The following is an 18,376-nucleotide window of genomic DNA, read 5'->3' as shown; positions in this document are numbered from 1 at the left end:
GTCACTTTTTTTTTTTTCTCTCTGTGATTTTCAGAGCTGTGGCTGAGCTGTCAAGTAAAAATGAGAACATATGATAGCAGTTTGCCTAGTTTAATCCCATCATTCAGGGTAGCATGATAATCCCAACCAATTTGGAATGTAAAGCTGATATTTGCTGTATGTTCACAGCATTGTTCTGCCTCTTGAAGATTTAGAACTAACATTACTAGTGTATATGTTGACTATTAGATGTTGAACAGATGAGATATTGTTGATCATAACTGTTTTTGGTCATGCCTTGTATTTATTTAGCGTCAAGTAATGTTTTTCTTGTGGTTGCTTTGGCAGCACATAATACTAAAACTGAGACTATTGAAGATTAGCATGATTCCTGCCCAAGGATGACACACAGATTTGTGAAGTATTCCAGATTTTTGCAGAATAAACAGGGCATTTTGGAAAGAACAAGAAAAAGGAAAAAGAAATGTTTTTCGTCAGAGTGTTTTTACGTCTATCATCTTAATCTTGACCACAGTTTTTTACTGAAGGTGGGGCAGCAAGGACCTGGGACCACTTATATTCCATAGCTCTCTTTTGTCTTTGGCCTTTCTGCTAACAACCAGTTTGAATGATACCTGTATTTGTTGATTTGTTGTGCAGAGTCAGCGTCAGTTATGAAGTGATGTTCTCCATCCAGAATGAGATGGTAAAATTTTTGTGAAAGCAGAAGTTATCTGTGTTTTCATATCCTATTATAGTACCAAATACAGTGTTCTGTGCATAATAAGTGTGGTCATGTAGGCGGAGTCACTGTTTTGATTAAGAAATTACCTGTTGGCCCTCCCTCTACACACATTCCCCCGTTATTGATTATGCTTCCTTCAGTGGTGTTCTGTGCTATCTACCAGCAGATGGGTTCTCGTCTGTTTTGTGTTTTGTTTTAATATATTTGTGCCTAAATCTGATTCAAAGTTATGAATTTTGGGCTTTCAGTACCATGATAATAAATAGTAAATGTAGGTTTGAAACAAAGGATTGTTTGCCGCTGTATTTGTGCTTTGCCAGTGACTGGTTTAAGTGACGTGTAACATTATTGATAGATTTATTTCTAGGAAAAGTATTGTGTAATGTCTGTGTGGAAAAGTAATACTGGGTTGACTTCCAGATGTGGACAACTATGTAAATATCGGGTAAACTGAAATAACTAGTTTCCAGTAATTTCTAAATTTGAGGCTCAATCTTTATTTATAAGGATGTCCTTGAAGGAGATGAAAGGAACAGATTTTAAATATGTAATTACTTTCAGTGCATTATTATGTAATAGGGAACCTAAATGCTTTACTGAAAGAGTTTTACATGACAGGCTAGGTTTATGTGAAATAAGCTCTGCTTGTCTGGGCAGGATATTCACTAATGAGCAGTTTCAAACCACTTTTTATATATATTTTTGAATTTTCCTTGAAGGAATTTGTTTATGTGGTTTTTTCGTGTAATGGTGAATTTTAGAAATCCTGCAATTTTGATCAGATTTCTTAAAGAAATCTATTAGGATTTTTTTTTTGTAGTTTGCCAAATATGATAGGTTCACATTAATAAAATTCAGAGAACCTATTTCTAACTTGGATACTGAAGGCAAGGGATTTCTTGGGAACTCACTCCTCCTACTGGAATGGTGATGCTAATTGCATTTACTGTAACATTATTGTGATGTTATATCTAGTTGAGCCTTCCAGTGCTGAATGGGACCTCAGAAGTCATTCTGGTTTAGCTTTCATTAGGAATGAGTTTCACTCTTGTTCTAAATAAATAGCTATCTTGTCATTTCATCAGAAAAGCTTTCATTAAGGTAGGGAGAAGAAGTACAGGGTTTTTAAGCTCTTAGATACTCTCTCAGATTTTGCTTATTGAGGAAACTGCATAAATGATAGTTAAAAAGATGTTAGGTGTATGAAACTAGAATTTTTTAATGACTGGGCTTAACTTGTAGTACAGGATAATAAAATATTAAATATAGCTTTAAAAATGATACATTTTCTCTTTTTAATTGGATTTGCCTTTGATTCACACTCACTGATAACAGATATTCCAGAATTATAGCTGTTACCAGAAGATGATGATTATTTGAACTCATAGTTAATCCTGTGCCTCTAAATTGATAAAGTCAAAAGGATGAGACAGTTTTTGTCATAAGCTCTGAATTTTGATTTAGCAAAACTGGGTGTTTTTTTAAAAACATAATTTTCCAAACAGACTTTTCTAAAGATAAACATCTGTTGAAGTCATAAGTAAAATAAAATATAATTTCTATAGGAATATATATTTGCTTTTTTTTTTTTTTTTTTTTTTTTTTTTTTGCGGTACGCGGGCCTCTCACTGTTGTGGCCTCTCCCGTTGCGGAGCACAGGCTCCGGACGCGCAGGCTCAGCGGCCATGGCTCACGGGCCCAGCCGCTCTGCGTATAGGAATATATATTTGCTTTTTTTTTTTTTTTGCGGTACGCGGGCCTCTCACTGTTGTGGCCTCTCCCGTTGCGGAGCACAGGCTCCGGACGCGCAGGCTCAGCGGCCATGGCTCACGGGCCCCGCTGCTCCGCGGCATGCGGGATCCCCCCGGGCCAGGGCACAAACCCGTGTCCCCTGCATCGGCAAGCGGACTCCCAACTGCTGTGCCACAAGGGAAGCCCCTGCTTTTTTTTTTTAACTTGTACTACTGTTCTTCTTATAATTAGCCAGAGGAAGAAGATTTTGTTTGCCTGCTGTGAAACTAGATACATACTTTGCTTTCAAAATCTAGTACAGAAATATTTTCCTCTTTGATGTTCATAGTGCTTAAATTTTAGGTAAACCATTGTAGAGATTAAAACTTTTACTCAGTAAAGTGAATAAAATGATGAATGCTTTTTCTTTCAAAATTAAATGTCTTTAGGGGCTTAGAGTCTGGTGGGATAAATATAGACATGTAAGCCGGTGGTTTCAATTAGAGACAAGTGCTGTGATAAGAGTAAGCAGTGAAAGCCTAGGGGAGTGTGTGAGGGACCCAACTCAGTTTTGGTATGTGAGGAGAGAGATCAGGGAAAGCTTCCTGGAGAAGGTGACAGGTAAGCTGAGACCTGAAAGGCCAGATGTGTTAGACCAAGACACATGGGTTCTAAGAGGTCCACCTAAAGGACAGTATGGGCAACCCCAGAGGTAGGTGAGCATAGCGTATGTTGGGAACTGCCAGCAATATATGTGGCCGTGATAAAGAATATTATAATAGGGAACTGGCTAGAGAAGAGACTGGAGCAACAATTAGTGTCTAGGTAACAGCCTTGATGCCATGTCCTGCACTTATTCCTGACAGTTGTGTGAAGAGTATATTGGGAGATGAGCGTGAAGAATACTAGTTAATGCTGGCACAGTAATCCAGGCAAGAGATGATGGTGGCCTTATCTAAGTGGGGATAGGTGGTATCACAGGGGGACTTGGTGAGAGGGAAAAATCAATGATGATACATTTCTAACTTGTGCAACTAGATGTATGGTAGCAATTTACTGAAAGGGAAAAAGAGTGGAAGATCTGATGTGGGAGAAGACGGACAGGTTGTCTGTGGGACAGGTTGAAGTGCCTGTGGAAATAGAAGTGAAGAGTCTAGTAGGAAATTAGATATTTGGGTCTGGAGCTAAGTAGAAAAATCTGTGCTAAAAATAAGAATTTAGGAGCTTTAGATTAAAGGTGGCATTTGAAGAGATGCAACTGCTTACTGAAAATGTATATAGAATGAGAAGAGGGCAAGGAATACCATCATTTAGATGATGATCAAAGAAGAAGGAGCAACAGCTTGAGTGGAAGACAGGAGAGAGTAGAGACAAGGCAGTCAAGGGAAGAAAATATGTTTTTAATTGGGAGTGGGGTGAGGCTAGTAACAGTGAGAAGAACTGCTAGCAAGTCAAATAAGAATGGAAATGTTTCCATGGGTTTGGTAGTCTTCAGGCAATGTTTGTGACTCTAGAGGGGTTTCAGAGGATTGATAGACTTGAAACCAGACTTCTCTAAGGAGAAATGAGGAGTGGATGGAAATTGGGAAAGCTAAGTCAGTAAGTATGGACATCTCTTTCAGGAAGCTTGACAATTAAAACAAAAAAAAAATGTATCACTGGCTGCTGGGTGGAGAATGGATTGTAGCAGAACAAGATTTTTAGAAGGAGGATCAGTTAGGAGGTTGTTTTAATAGACTAGATGAGGCATGATATGGCTGGGGCTAGGGTGGTAGCAGTAAAGATGGAGAGAAAGAGATGTATTCACAATATAACTAAGCTAGGACTTGTTGATGAATTGTTTGGGGGAGATGGACAGGCAAAGGTAGGAGCCAAAGATGTTTCCCAGGTGTTTTAGCTTGGACAGCTGCGTTGCATAGGTCTACCACCACTGAGAAGGAATACATTAGAAAAAGAACCAGATAACGAGGGAAAATCCGGAGTTACATTTTAGAGATTTTAAGTTTGAGATGTCTTTTGGAAACCTAGGTATAAACATCAAATAGACTTTTGGATGTGTGAATCACAGAGTGCCCATTGGTAATTTCTATGATTTCTAAACATTCATTAAAAGATTTTCAACGGGGCTTCCCTGGTGGCGCAGTGGTTGAGAGTCCGCCTGCCGATGCAGGGGACACGGGTTCGTGCCCCGGTCCGGGAAGATCCCACATGCTGCGGAGCGGCTGGGCCCGTGAGCCATGGCCGCTGGGCCTGTGCATCCGGAGCCTGTGCTCTGCAACGGAAGAGGCCGCAACGGTGAGAGGCCCGCGTACCGCAAAAAAAAAAAAAAAAAGATTTTCAACGTTGTTTATTAGAAAATGTTCATAGTTTGGGATGCTGGCCACTTGGTCTTTTGGGCAAAATGGGATTATATATTCCCCATTCAGCGGAATGTCTGTGTATAAGACATTGCGCAGTGGCAAGATGTCCTTGGTATATGTGTGAGGTAGATTACAGAATTTGTTGGGGCAGGTTCATGAGTAGGGTTAGTTACTTAATTGGCTGTTTTCTGCCTTTAGACTATGAGTAAAGTGCTCCAAGACCTGAGATCCATATCTTCCTTCCCAGAATTTAGGCAGTCAGTACTTGGTTTAATATTTATTGAATGAAATAATGAAGCAAATGCTATTAAATTGATTTAAAGAAAAACACCGTTTTGTGTCATGCAGTAATTCACAAATTTATAATGATTTATAATTGAGTAATAGTTTACATACAGCCCCAAATTTAGCATTTTGTTGATGAAGAAACCAAAACAGGTAGGTTATATTCTTGTGCAAGTCATTTATAGCTTCATCTTCTCAATTGATTCGTCCTCTGTAATATGAAACCAAGATGTGTATTATCTGCACTAAAGCAAAATTAGCATGTTATTTTCTAACAGTGCAAAGGAGAAATATTTGTAGTTGAGAGCCTTACAAGAGAGAGAATGATTTCTTTTAGGTCCTGGGCAGGTACTGAAAGTAGGTTTTTCTAAGACCCTGTAAAGCAGAGGATCTTTATTTTTTAAATTCTTCTGGTATAAAAATGCTTCATTGATCTTTGCAGGTCTCCCTTTTAGCACAATTCTTCCCTTTTTAAAGTAATGTAAAGTTTTTCTGAAGAAGAAGTTGGAGAACAGTTGTTTTATGAATGAGTACTGAGAAACAAGATGAAATGAACTTTTAATCACTCAGCACATTTGTGTCAGAGCTAGATTTATAATTTGGAGTCTCTACTCACTTAAAGTTATAATGATAAGTAATTAGCAGCTTTGAGGAATTATGGAATTATTATGGAATATCAAGACTGATTAGATTCTACTTATTTTTGCTTCTCTGTTCTATACACAAGCTATGTACACACAGTTTTTGAAAACTTTTTTTTTTTAAACTATGACCACATTAACATAGCACTGTCTTTCTGATCATTATTTCCCAATTCAAGGGAGGAAAATAAATTGGGGCAAGATAACTGAGACTTGGATATAAAAGTCAATTGGGCCAATTCATCCATCACTCTACTGATTTTATTCTCCTGAAAACTGAGAAAAACTGAAATTAGACAATATGTCATCTCTCTAAGTAGTTTTCTACATACATTTGTGACTAAATTTGAATCCACAGTGGAAATAAAGTAGCACATGTAACAATGAAATGCTTTTCAGGTGCATTTAATTTTCAGTCATATTTCCTTCATAGGAAATTTCTATCATTCATGCAGGAGAGGTAAAAATAACCCAGGTTTTACTTAGCTACCAGATACCCAGGCACTGATTTTGGTATTTCATATATTTTGATAATTCTGTTTTTAATTTGAACCACCTGTATAAGCTTACACATAATCATATTTTGATATTTTGAGAACTTCTTCTTTTTAAAAAAAGATCTAGAAAAGTAGCTTCTCCTGTGGAATAGGAATGACTATTTTAGGATACAGTACTTGCTGTGAGTCATGAGTGAGTCTCAGTTTTCATGGTTTTCTAAAATAAAGTCATTTAAAGACTATGCAGTGAGAAATGTCATATTCTTAACTACCCTATTTCTTGTATAATGGCTTTATTATTTTTGTAAAAACTTACAGACTCACTCTTAAAAACAAGTCAATAGAAAGTAAAAATCCCCAGGCAGAGGAAACTTCTAAAATTTTGAACATCTTCCTATATTTTCCCATTAGTGAGATCATATAATGTATGTTGTTCTATAACCCATTACTTTCACTTTAATAGAATACTATAAATAGCATGTTTCTGAAAGAAAAAAATTAAAATCTATTTAGAATTGTTTCTGATTAAACTTTTTATTTTTGGAAATACTGAGTCAAATCATTTTAAACCTTGATTATGAAAATTCCTTATGTTAAAAGGAGAGGAAATAACTTCTAAGAGTACTGGTGTTTAATTTTAGGGAGATTATACATGGATCTCCTAGAAAATCTGATTAAAGAAATCCATCATCTCAGAAAATATCATATACAATATTTTGTATATAATTTCAGGGTCCTTGGATTTGCAGCACCACCGCCATGCTGAAGCCCGTCTCTGGTCAGATGGAGGAGGGAAGTGGGTGGGTTGTTTTGTGGCCCTTAGGCCCTGCTCTAGAGATTTGAACCACCTTGTTAAAGTAGGTAATCCTTTTCCTAACACAGTAGCAGGTGTTTCTTAGGAGTTGCAGATAGAGTTAGCTGCAAGATGGAACCTCATCACAGCTATGGAAACCATCTTTAAAGATCTGTTTTAAAACACTTCTTGTTCCCCAAGGGTCCCAAATGAAACAAAGATGCTTCTAAAAACCTTTATTTAATGAATAGATTTTATATTCAAATTGAATTAAATAGATGACACAATATTCCATTTATTCTTCTAGGAGACTGTTTTTCAGTATCTGCTTCTCAAGGTTCTACATTCCAAGAAATCCATATAACATGCCCCACTAGCTCATCTTCATTTCTTGTTCTTATCTTCTTTAAAGTGGTTTTTTTTTTTTTTTGCGGTACGCGGGCCTCTCACTGTTGTGGCCTCTCCCGTTGCGGAGCACAGGCTCCGGACGCGCAGGCTCAGCGGCCATGGCTCACGGGCCCAGCCGCTCTGCGGCATGTGGGATCCTCCCGGATCGGGGCACGAACCCGTGTCCCCTGCATCGGCAGACGGACTCCCAACCACTGTGCCAGCAGGGAAGCCCCTTTAAAGTGGTTTTGATAACAAGAGGTAACATAATTTTTTGAAATAAAAATTGAACAGTATATTTTAACCCTTTTGTAGTGTAGTAGTTGTGAATGTATTTGCATTTGAATGGTAATTGAGTAAAGCATGTAAATATTTATGCTTTTTAAAGTTCTAGATAGTATTCTACGGGTTTTCTTAAAATGGTTTACATTTGTATATTAGAATGCATTATCAAACTGGTAGGGTTCATGTATTCAAATTCCTAAGATGTGATATCTACAATTTTTCCCACCATTTTCAATTTTAATGAAATCATAGACCCTTACCTAAGTCATATTTAGTTACAATGCTGTGAATCATTTGTTAATAAACGTTCCCATTGTTACCTTATAAAAGCTTGATCCTCTGAAGTTTCAAATAAAAGCTGATTTTAGACTCTTACTTATTAATGTTCTAGGGGTATTGCCAAAAAAAGCTGCATGTCCTATATTCTGTGCCAATTTCTTAAATTAGAATCTTGGATTGCATCCTCAGCATGTCACTGTAGTGGTATTGCTGGGTTGCTATGATACGGTGCTTGTTCTGTAATTTGTAGCACGAATCTTATATGAGAGCCTACTTTAGATTTCAAGTATGTGAGCAACAGTAATAGGGAATATGTTATCTTTTTTCTTTAAGGAAAATTATACCTATAAAACTTATTTCTGTTACAAATTATGATATCTAGTACTTCAGACTATTCTTAGATGTAAAATAGAGGATTAACAATGAACAACTTGAAATAATTTGGTTATCCCTAAAAAGTTTAGTTTATCACATTGACTTTTATGAAAATGGACAAGAAATGGAAGGCTTTATGATAATGAATATTTTAAAATTTTAGTGTTCTTGATATTTGAGGTCTTGAGAGAAACGAATATAGACTAGATTTTCTGCTAAGATTCATTTGAGACAGTACCAGCAAAACTATATTATGAGGGAAAACTCAAAATTATCTTACTGTACTGAATTTAATATTTTTTTATTCAATGAACTGTTATTAAAACCAATACTACATAGCCATGTTAATAAACTATTATTATTATCTCTTTTAAAAAAATTTTATTGAAGTATAGTTGATTTACAAGGTTGTGTTAATTTCCGCTGTACCTCTAGGCTTTCTATCCTGTTCCATTGATCTGCATTTCTGTTTTTGTGCCAGTACCATACTGACTAGATTACTGTAGCTTTGTAGTGTAGTCTGAAGCCAGGGAGCCTGATTCCTCCAGCTCCGTTTTTCTTTCTCAAGATTGCTTTGGCTATTCAGGGTCTTTTGTGTTTCCATACAAATTGTGAAATTTTTTGTTCTAGTTCTGTGAAAAATGCCATTGGTGGTTTGAAAAGGATTGCATTGAATCTGTAGATTGCCTTGGGTAGTAGAGTCATTTTCACAATGTTAATTCTTCCAATCCAAGAACATGGTATATCTCTCCATCTATTTGTATCATCTTTAATTTCTTTTGTCAGTGTCTTATAATTTTCTGCATACAGGTCTTTTGTCTCCTTAGGTAGGTTTATTCCTAGATATTTTATTCTTTTTGTTGCAGTGGTAAATGGGAATATTTTCTTAATTTCATTTTCAGGTTTCTCATCATTAGTGTATAGGAATGCACTAGGAAGGAAATTTCTTTCCTTCTGCTAACTTTGGGGTTTTTTTTGTTCTTTCTCTAGTTGCTTTAGGTGTAAGGTTAGGTTGTTTATTTGAGATGTTTCTTGTTTCTTAAGATAGGATTGTATAGCTATAAACTTCCCTCTTAGAACTGCTTTTCCTGCATCCCATAGGTTTTGGGTCGTCATGTTTGCATTGTCATTTGTTTCTAGCTGTTTTTTGATTTCCTCTTTGATTTCTTCAGTGATATCTTGGTTATTAAGTAGTGTGTTGTTTAGCCTCCATGTCTTTGTAATTTCTTACAGGTTTCTTCCTGTAATTGATATCTAGTCTCATAGTGTTGTGGTCGGAAAAGATACTTGATATGATTTCAGTTTTCTTAAATTTACCAAGGCTTGATATGTGACCCAAGATATGATCTCTCTTGGAGAATGTTCCATGAGCACTTGAGAAGAATGTGTATTATGTTGTTTTTGTATGGAATGTCCTATAAATATCAATTAAGTCCATCTTGTTTAATGTATCAATTAAAGCTTGTGTTTCCTTATTTATTTTCATTTTGGATGATCTGTCCATTAGTGAAAGTGGGGTGTTAAGGTCCCCTCCTATGATTGTGTTACTGTCGATTTCCCCTTTTATGGTTGTTAGTATTTGCCTTATGTATTGAGGTGCTCCTATGTTGGGTGCATAAATATTTACAATTGTTATATCTTCTTGGATTGATCCCTTGATCATTATGTATTGTCCTTCTTTGTCTCTTGTAATAGTCTCTGTTTTAAAGTCTATTTTGTCTGATATAAGAATTGCTACTCCAGCTTTCTTTTGATTTCCATTTGCATGGAATATCTTTTTCCTTCCCCTCGCTTTCAGTCTGTATGTGTCCCTAGGTCTGAAGTGGTTCTCTTGTAGGCAGCATATATATGGGTCTTGTTTTTGTATCCATTCAGCCAGTCTATGTCTTTTGGTTGGAGCATTTAATGCATTTACATTTAAATAAATATCAATATGTCTGTTCCTATTACCATTTTCTTAATTGTTTTGGGTTTATTATTGTAGGTCTTTTCCTTCTTTTGTGTTTCCTGCCTAGAGAAGTTCCTTCAGCATTTGTTGTAAAGCTGGTTGGGTGGTGCTGAATTCTCTTAGCTTTTGCTTGTCTGTAAAGGTTTTTATTTCTCCGTCAAATCTGAATGAGATCCTTGCTGGGTAGAGTAATCTTGCTTGTCGTTTTTTGTCCTTCATCACTTTAAATATGTCCTGCCAGTCCCTTCTGGCTTTCAGAGTTTCTGCTTCTTTTCATTCTTTTTTCTTTATTCTGCTCTGCAGTAGTTATTTCCACTACTTTATCTTCCAGGTCACTTATCCGTTCTTCTGCCTAAGTTATTCTGCTATTGATCCCTTCTAGAGAATTTTTTTTTTAATTTATTTTTTTGCAGTACGCAGGCCTCTCACTGTTGTGGCCTCTCCCGTTGGGGAGCGCAGGCTCCGGACGTGCAGGCTCAGTGGCCATGGCTCACGGGCCCAGCCGCTCCGCGGCATGTGGGATCTTCCCAGACCAGGGCACAAACCCGTGTCCCCTACATCGGCAGGCAGACTGTCAACCACTGCGTCACCAGGAAAGCCCTTATAGAGAGTATTTAATTTCATTTATTGTGTTGTTCATCACTGTTTGTTTGCTCTTTAGTTCTACTAGTTCCTTGTTAAACGTTTCTTGTATTTTCTCCATTCTATTTCGAAGATTTTGGATCATTTTTACCATCATTATTCTGAATCCTTTTTCAGGTAGATTGCCTATTTCCTCTTCATTTGTTAGGTCTGGTGGGGTTTTGCCTTGCTCCTTCATCTGCTGTGTGTTTCTCTGTCTTGTCATTTTGCTTAACTTACTGTGTTTGGGGTCTCCTTTTCGCAGGCTGCACATTCGTAGTTCCCATTGTTTTTGGTGTCTATTTCCAGTGGCTAAGGTTGGTTCAGTGCGTCTGGGTTTTTCCTGTCTTGCTAGTTGTTTGGCATAAGGTGTCCAGCACTGTAGCTTGCTGGTTTTGAGTGGAGCTGGGTCTTGGCGTTGAGATGGAGATCTCTGGGAGATTTTCACCGTTTGATATTACATGGAGCTGGGAGGTGTCTGTGGACCAGTGTCCTAAACTTGGCTCTCCCGCCTCAGTGGCACAGCCCTGACGCCTGGCTGGAACACCAAGAACCTGTCCTCCACACGGCTCAGAATAAAAGGGAGAAAAAAAGGAAGAAAGAAAGAAGATAAAATAAAGTAATTAAAATAAAAAAATAATTATTAAGAAAAAAAATTTTTTAAGTAATTAAAAAAACCCCCAAACGGACAGACAGAATCTTAGGACAAATGGTAAAAGCAAAGCTATACAGACAGAATCACACACAGAAGCGTACACATACACACTCACAAAAAGAGCAAAAGGGGGAAATATATATATATCATTGCTCCCAACGTCCACCTCCTCAATTTAGGATGATTCGTTGTCTCTTCAGGTATTCCAGAGATGCAGGGTACATCAAGTTGATTGTGGAGATTTAATCTGCTGCTCCTGAGGCTGCTGAGAGAGATTTCCCTTTCTCTTATTTGTTTGCACAACTCCCAGGGTTCAGCTTTGGATTTGGACCTACCTCCGCGAGTAGGTCGCCTGAGGGCATCTGTTCCCTCTCAGACAGGATGGGGTTAAAGGAGCAGCTGATTCGGGGGCTCTGGCTCACTCAGGCCAGGGGGAGGGAGGGGTACGGATGCGGGGCGAGCCTGCGGTGGTAGAGGCCGGCGTGATGTTGCACCAGCCCGAGGTGCACCCTGTGTTCTCCTGGGGAAGTTGTCCCTGGATCCCGGGACCCTGCCAGTGGTGTGCTGCACAGGCTCCCGGGAGGGGAGGTGTGGAGCGGGACCTGTGCTCGCACACAGGCTTCTTGGTGGCAGCAGCAGCCGCAGCCTTAGCGTCTCATGCCCGTCTCTGGAGTCTGCGCTGATAGCCACGGCTCAGGCCCGTCTCTGGAGCTCCTTTAGGCGGCGCTCTTAATCCCCTCTCCTCGCGCACCAGGAAACAAAGAGGCAAGAAAAAGCCTCTTGCCTCTTAGGCAGGTCCAGACTTTTCCCCGGACTCCCTCCCAGCTAGCTGTGGTGCACTAGCCCCCATCAGGCTGTGTTCACACAGCCAGCCCCAGTCCTCTCCCTGGGATCTGACCTCTGAAGCCCGAGCCTCTGCTCCCAGCTCCCACCCGCCACGGCGGGTGAGCAGACAAGCCTCTCGGGCTGGTGAGTGCTGGTCGGCACCGATCCTCTGTGCGGGAATCTCTCCACTGTGCCCTCCGCACCACTGTTGCTGCGCTCTGCTCCATGGCTCCGAAGCTTCCCCCACTCCACCACCCACAGTCTCTGCCTACGAAGGGGCTTCCTAGTGTGTGGAAACCTTTCCTCCTTCACAGCTCCCTCCCCGAGGTGCAAGTCCCGTCCCTGTTCTTTTGTCTCTGTTTTTTCTTTTTTCTTTTGCCCTACCCAGGTACGTAGGGAGTTTCTTGCCTTTTGGGAAGTCTGAGGTCTTCTGCCAGCGTTCAGTGCGTGTTCTGTAGGAGTTGTTCCACATGTAGATGTATTTCTGATGTATATGTGGGGAGGAAGATGATCTCCATGTCTTACTCTTCTGCCATCTTGAAGCTCTCCTCCTCCATTATGGTTTATCACAGGATATTGACTATAGTTTCCTGTACTATACAATAGGACTTTGTTGTTTATCCATCCTATATATAATAGTTTGTGTCTGCTAATCCGAAACTCCCAATCCTTCCCTCCCCAACTCGTCCCTCCCTCTTGGCAAATACAAGTCAGGTCTCTATGTCTGTGAGTCTATTTCTGTTTTGTAGATATGTTCATTTGTGTCATAGTTTAGATTCTGCATACAAGTGATATCATACGGTATTTGTCTTTGTCTTTCTGACATGTCATCTGTTAGTGGAGATTCAGGTTGTTTCCATGTCTTGGCTATTGTAAATAGTGCTTCTATGAACATTTATAGTTATGCCCAGTAGTGGGATTGCTGGATCATGTGGCATTCCTAGTTTTTTGAGGAGCCTCCATACTGTTTTCCATAGTGGCTTCACCAATTTACATTCCCAACAGTGTAAGAGGGTTCCCTTTTCTCCACACCTTCTCCAACATTTATTATTTGTAGACTTTTTAATGATGGCCATTCTGACCAGTGTGAGGTGGTACCTCATTGTAGTTTTGATTTGCATTTCTCTGAAAATTAGCGATGTGCTTTTCGGCCATCTGTATGTTGTCTTTGGAGAAATGTCTTTGGAGAAATTTTCAATTCTGTTGCTTTTTTTTTGTTGTTATTAAATTGTAGGATCTGTTTGTTTATTTTGGAAATTAAGCCCTTGTCAGTTGCGTCATTTGCCAATATTTTTTCCCAGTGCATAGGTTGTCTTTTTGTTTTGTTTATGGTTTCCTTTGCTGTGCAAAAGCTTATAAACTTGATTAGGTCCCATTTGTTTATTTTTGCTTTTATTTCTATTGCCTTGGGAGACTGACCTAAGAAAACTTGGTATGATTTATGTCAGAGACTGTGTTGCCTGTGTTATTATTATCTCTTATGTGATGGTTTTGAATTTTCATTTACATGTTCAGTGAAAATTTCTAATTTAGTATTATAAATTAGTATAGGCAACATAAAGACAAAAACAAGGGTATTCTAAGCATCCATTGTATATATTGTACATTTATGGTGGAATGAAGTTTATGTTATTTTTACATGTATTTGATCTTTAAACTACAATTGATCTTTAAACTTTTACTCTCTTTCAATAATGTCTTAGGTATTTGATAGGAAAGTATTTTAGAGACCAGGACTGGACTAAATTTTTTAAACACCTTTATTTAGATATAATTTATGTACCATACAATTCACCATTTAAAGTGTACAATTCAGTGGTTTTTGGTATATTCACAGATATGTGCTACCATCACTACAGTCAATTTTAGAACATTTTCATCATCTCAAAAAGAAATGCCATACTCTTTAACTATTAGCCCCACTATCCCCTCATCCCTCCCACCCCTACCCTAAGCAATCACTACTCTAATTCTGTTTCTATAGATTTCCCTATTCTAGACATTTTACAATAATGGAAGCCTATAATGTATGGTCTTTTGTGACTGCTTCTTTCCACTTAGCATAATGTTTTCAAAGCTTGTCATGTTGTAGTACATATCATTACTACATTCCTTTTATGACCAATTAATACTCCATAGAATGGCTTTAACACCACATTTTATTTGTCCATTCATCAGTGGATGAACATTTATGTTTTTTCCTCCTTTTAGTTATTATGAATAATGCTGTTATAAATATTTGTGTACAAGTTTTGGGGTAGACATATGTTTTCATTTCTCTAGGGTATACCTACACTTAGGAGTGGAATTGCTAGGTCATGTGGTAATTCTGTGTTTAATCACTTCATAAACTGCCTCACGGTTTTCTACTGCAGCCCCACTGTTTTACATTCTCACCAGCAGTGTATGAGGGTTCTGATCGTTCACATCATCACCAACACTGTTATTCTGACATTTTGATTATAACCATCCTAATGGATATGAAGTTATATCTCTTTGTGGTTATGATTTGCATTTCTCTAATGATTATTGATGTCAAACATCTTTTAATGTGCTTATTGGCCATTTGTTATACCTTCTTTGGAAAAATGGCTCTTCAGATCCTTTACCCAATTTTTTTAAAAAAATAAATTTATTTATTTTTGGCTGTTTTGGGTCTTTGTTGCAGTGCGCAGGCTTCTCGTTGTGGTGGTCTCTCTTGTTGCGGAGCACGGGCTCTAGGCACACAGGCTTCAGTAGTTGTGACACGTGGGCTCAGTAGTTGTGGCTCGCGGACTGTAGAGCACAGGCTCAGCAGTTGTGGTGCACAGGCTTAGCTGCTCCATGGCATGTGGGCTCCACACACATCCCAGACCAGGGATCGAACTCATGTCCCCTACATTGGCAGGCGGATTCTTAACCACTGCGCCACCAGGGAAGCCCCTTTGCCCAATTTTTAATTGAATTGTATGTCTTTTTATCATTGAGTTGTAAGAATTCTTTATATATTCTTGATATAAGTCCCTTTGTCTTTTCCCTTTCTTGCTGGTGTCCTTAGAAGCACAGATGTTATCTTTTTTTTTCCCTTACTGCTTTTGGTGTCATATCTAAGAATCCTTTCTAAATCCAAGGTTATGAAGATCTACCCTTATGTTTTCTTTTCAGAATTTAATGGTTTTAGTTCTCACATTTAGGTCTTTGAACCATTTTGAGTTAATTTTTGTATGGAATGTGATGTAAAGGTTAAAATTTACTCTTTTGTGTGTGTCCCAGCACTATTTGTTGAAAATACTATATGTTTTTCTCATTGAATGGTCTTGGTTCCTTTGTTGAAAATCAGTTGGCACATGATTTTATTTCTGGACCCTTAATGCTATTCCATTGATCTGTCTATCTGTCTTAATCAGCACCACACTGTATTAATTACTGTTGCTTTGCAGTGTGTTTTGAAATGGGGAAGTATGAGTCTTTCTACTTTATTCTTTTTATGTTCTATATCTTGCCTTCGCAACCTGCCTCTAAACTCCTGAAGGCAGTAAATCATCTCTAACTTTCAGAATTAACCCCAAAGGATTGGTTTTCAAGATTGTTTTGGATATTCTTGGTCACTTGCAATTGTAAGGCTTAGGTTATTGATTTGTGATCTTTATTGTTTCTTATATAGGCATTTACAGCTATATTTGTCCCTCTAAATACTGTTTAAGCTACATCCCATATGTTTTGTGTCTTCATTTGCATTTGTCTCAAAGTATGTTATGATTTTCCTTTTGATTTCTTCTTTGATCAACTAGTTATTTTAATAGTGTGTTGTTTAATTTCCTCTTACTTTTGAATTCCCCAAATATTCTTTCTGTTTGAGTTATAATTTTATTCCATTGTGGTCAGAGAACATGGTTTGTATTATTTCTGTGTTTTTAGATGTTTTGAGGTTTGTTTTATGACCTGGCATATGGTCGGTCCTGGAGAATGTTTCATGTGCACTTGAGAATATATATTCTGCTGTGATAGGGTGGAGTGTTCTATAGTAAATAAAAATTCTGTAGTGTTCTTTAGAAGTCTGTTAAGTCTAGTTGGTTTATTATGTTGAACAAGTCTTCTATTTCCTGTTGATTTTCTGCTTCAATGTTCTATCCATTATTGAAAGTGAGATATTGGACTTCCCTGGTGGCACAGTGGTTAAGAATCCACCTGCCAATGCAGGGGACACGAGTTCGATCCCTGGTCTGGGAAGATCCCACAAGCCTTGGTGCTACTAAGCCCACGTGCTGCAACTACTGAGCCTGCACTCCACAGCCCGCGAGCCACAACTACTGAGCCTATGTGCTGCAACTACTGAAGCCCATGCATCTAGAGCCCGTGCTCTGCAACAAGAGAAGCCACCACAATGAGAAGCCCACGCACCGCAAGGAAGACTAGCCTCTGCTCGCCACAACTAGAGAAAGCCCGCACACAACAACAAAGACCCAATGCAGCCAAAAGAAAAATAGTGAGATATTGAAGTCTCCAACTATTATTGAGTTGTCAGTTTTTCCTTCATGTATTTTGGCATTGTGTTAGTAGGTGCAAATATTATAATTGTTTCATCTTACTGATGAATTGACCATTTTATCATTATAAAATGGCCCTCTTTGTTTCTAGTAAATTTTTTTGTTTGCATTGTTTATCTGATATTAGTATAGCCATTCCAGCTTTCTTGTGATTGTTTGCATGATATATCACTTTACATCCTTTTACTTTCAATCTGTTTATATCTTTGAAGCTAAAGTATATCTTTTGGAGACAGCATATAGTTAGGTCATTTTTTTAAAAATCCAGTCTGACAATCTCTTCCTTTTGATTGGATTGCTTAATCCATTCGTATTTAATGTTATTGATATGGTTGGATTTATATCTACCATTTTTTATTTTTTTGTTTTATATATATGTCATGTCTTTTTTGTTCTGTATTTTCTCTTTACTGCTTTCTTTAATATTAAGTTTATATTTTCCAATTCAGCATTTATGTTTAATTTTTTTTCACTGTATCTTTTTTAGTTTATTTTTAGTGATTGCTCTTGGGCTTACCATATGCATATTAATTTATTGGAATCAACTTCAGATTTATATTAATTTAGTTCCAGTGAGATAATAGAATCATTACTCCTATATTCCTCTATTTCCTTTTCCTCCTTTTTGTGGCATTATTGTTATACAGTTACATTTATTGATGTTACAAACCCAATCATACATTGTTATAATTATTGTTTTACCATAAGTAGTTATTTCTTTAGCCCAGTACAGTTTTGCTCCCACCCACCTCCTTTGTACTGTTACTGGCAAATATATTAGGTATCTATATGTTAACGACCCAACAATACACTGTATACATATTATTTTATACAATTTAAAAAATCAGTTAAGAGAGAAAGAAAAAATATGCATTTATACTGTCTTTTATAATTATATAAATACCTTTACTGTTGCTCTTTGTGTGTGTGTGAATTTGAATTACTTTCTGTAGTCATTTGCTTTCAGCCTGAAGAAATTCCTTTAAGGAAGGTTGGCTAGTGATATATTCTCTCATTTTTTTGTTTATCTGGGAATGTCTTTATTTTGCCTTCATTTTTTAAAGAGAGCTTTGCAGGATTTTTGGTTGATGGCTTTTTTCTTTGAGCAGTTTGAATATGTTATTCTGCTGTTTTCTGGCCTCTACTGTTTCTGCTGAGAAGTCAGCTGTTAATCTTATCCCTGAAATCTATTTGTTTTTCTTTTGCTGCTTTCAAGATTTTCTCCTGTCTTTAACTTTCAGCATTTTTACTATGATATGTGTATTTGTGGATCTCCTTGAATTTTTCCTTCTTGGAGTTTGTTAAGCTTCCTCAATGTGTAGGTTAGTGTTATTCAATAAATTTGGGAAGTTTTCAGTCATTATTTCTTCAAAGTTTTAAAATTTTGCTCCTTTCTCTCCTTTCCTTATTGTACTCCCATTATGTGCATTTGTCAAACCTGATG

The 18,376-nt window shown here is 37.7% G+C and overlaps 1 protein-coding gene and 1 pseudogene across 1 annotated transcript in view; both read left to right on the top strand.

Annotated features, from left to right (window-relative positions):
- The window catches only part of PPP2R5A (protein phosphatase 2 regulatory subunit B'alpha), an 85,721-nt gene that overhangs the window by 5,709 nt on the left and 61,636 nt on the right, over positions 1-18,376 (top strand). The window lies entirely within an intron of this gene.
- Positions 316-415, top strand: LOC112403606 (uncharacterized; annotated as a pseudogene).

The sequence above is a fragment of the Neophocaena asiaeorientalis genome, unplaced genomic scaffold, assembly GCF_003031525.2.
Source record: "Neophocaena asiaeorientalis asiaeorientalis breed wild unplaced genomic scaffold, Neophocaena_asiaeorientalis_V1.1 scaffold67, whole genome shotgun sequence".
NCBI classification, from domain to species: Eukaryota; Metazoa; Chordata; class Mammalia; order Artiodactyla; family Phocoenidae; genus Neophocaena; species Neophocaena asiaeorientalis.
Note: the sequence above shows the minus strand (reverse complement) of the source record. Positions and strands in the feature narration are given on the sequence as shown.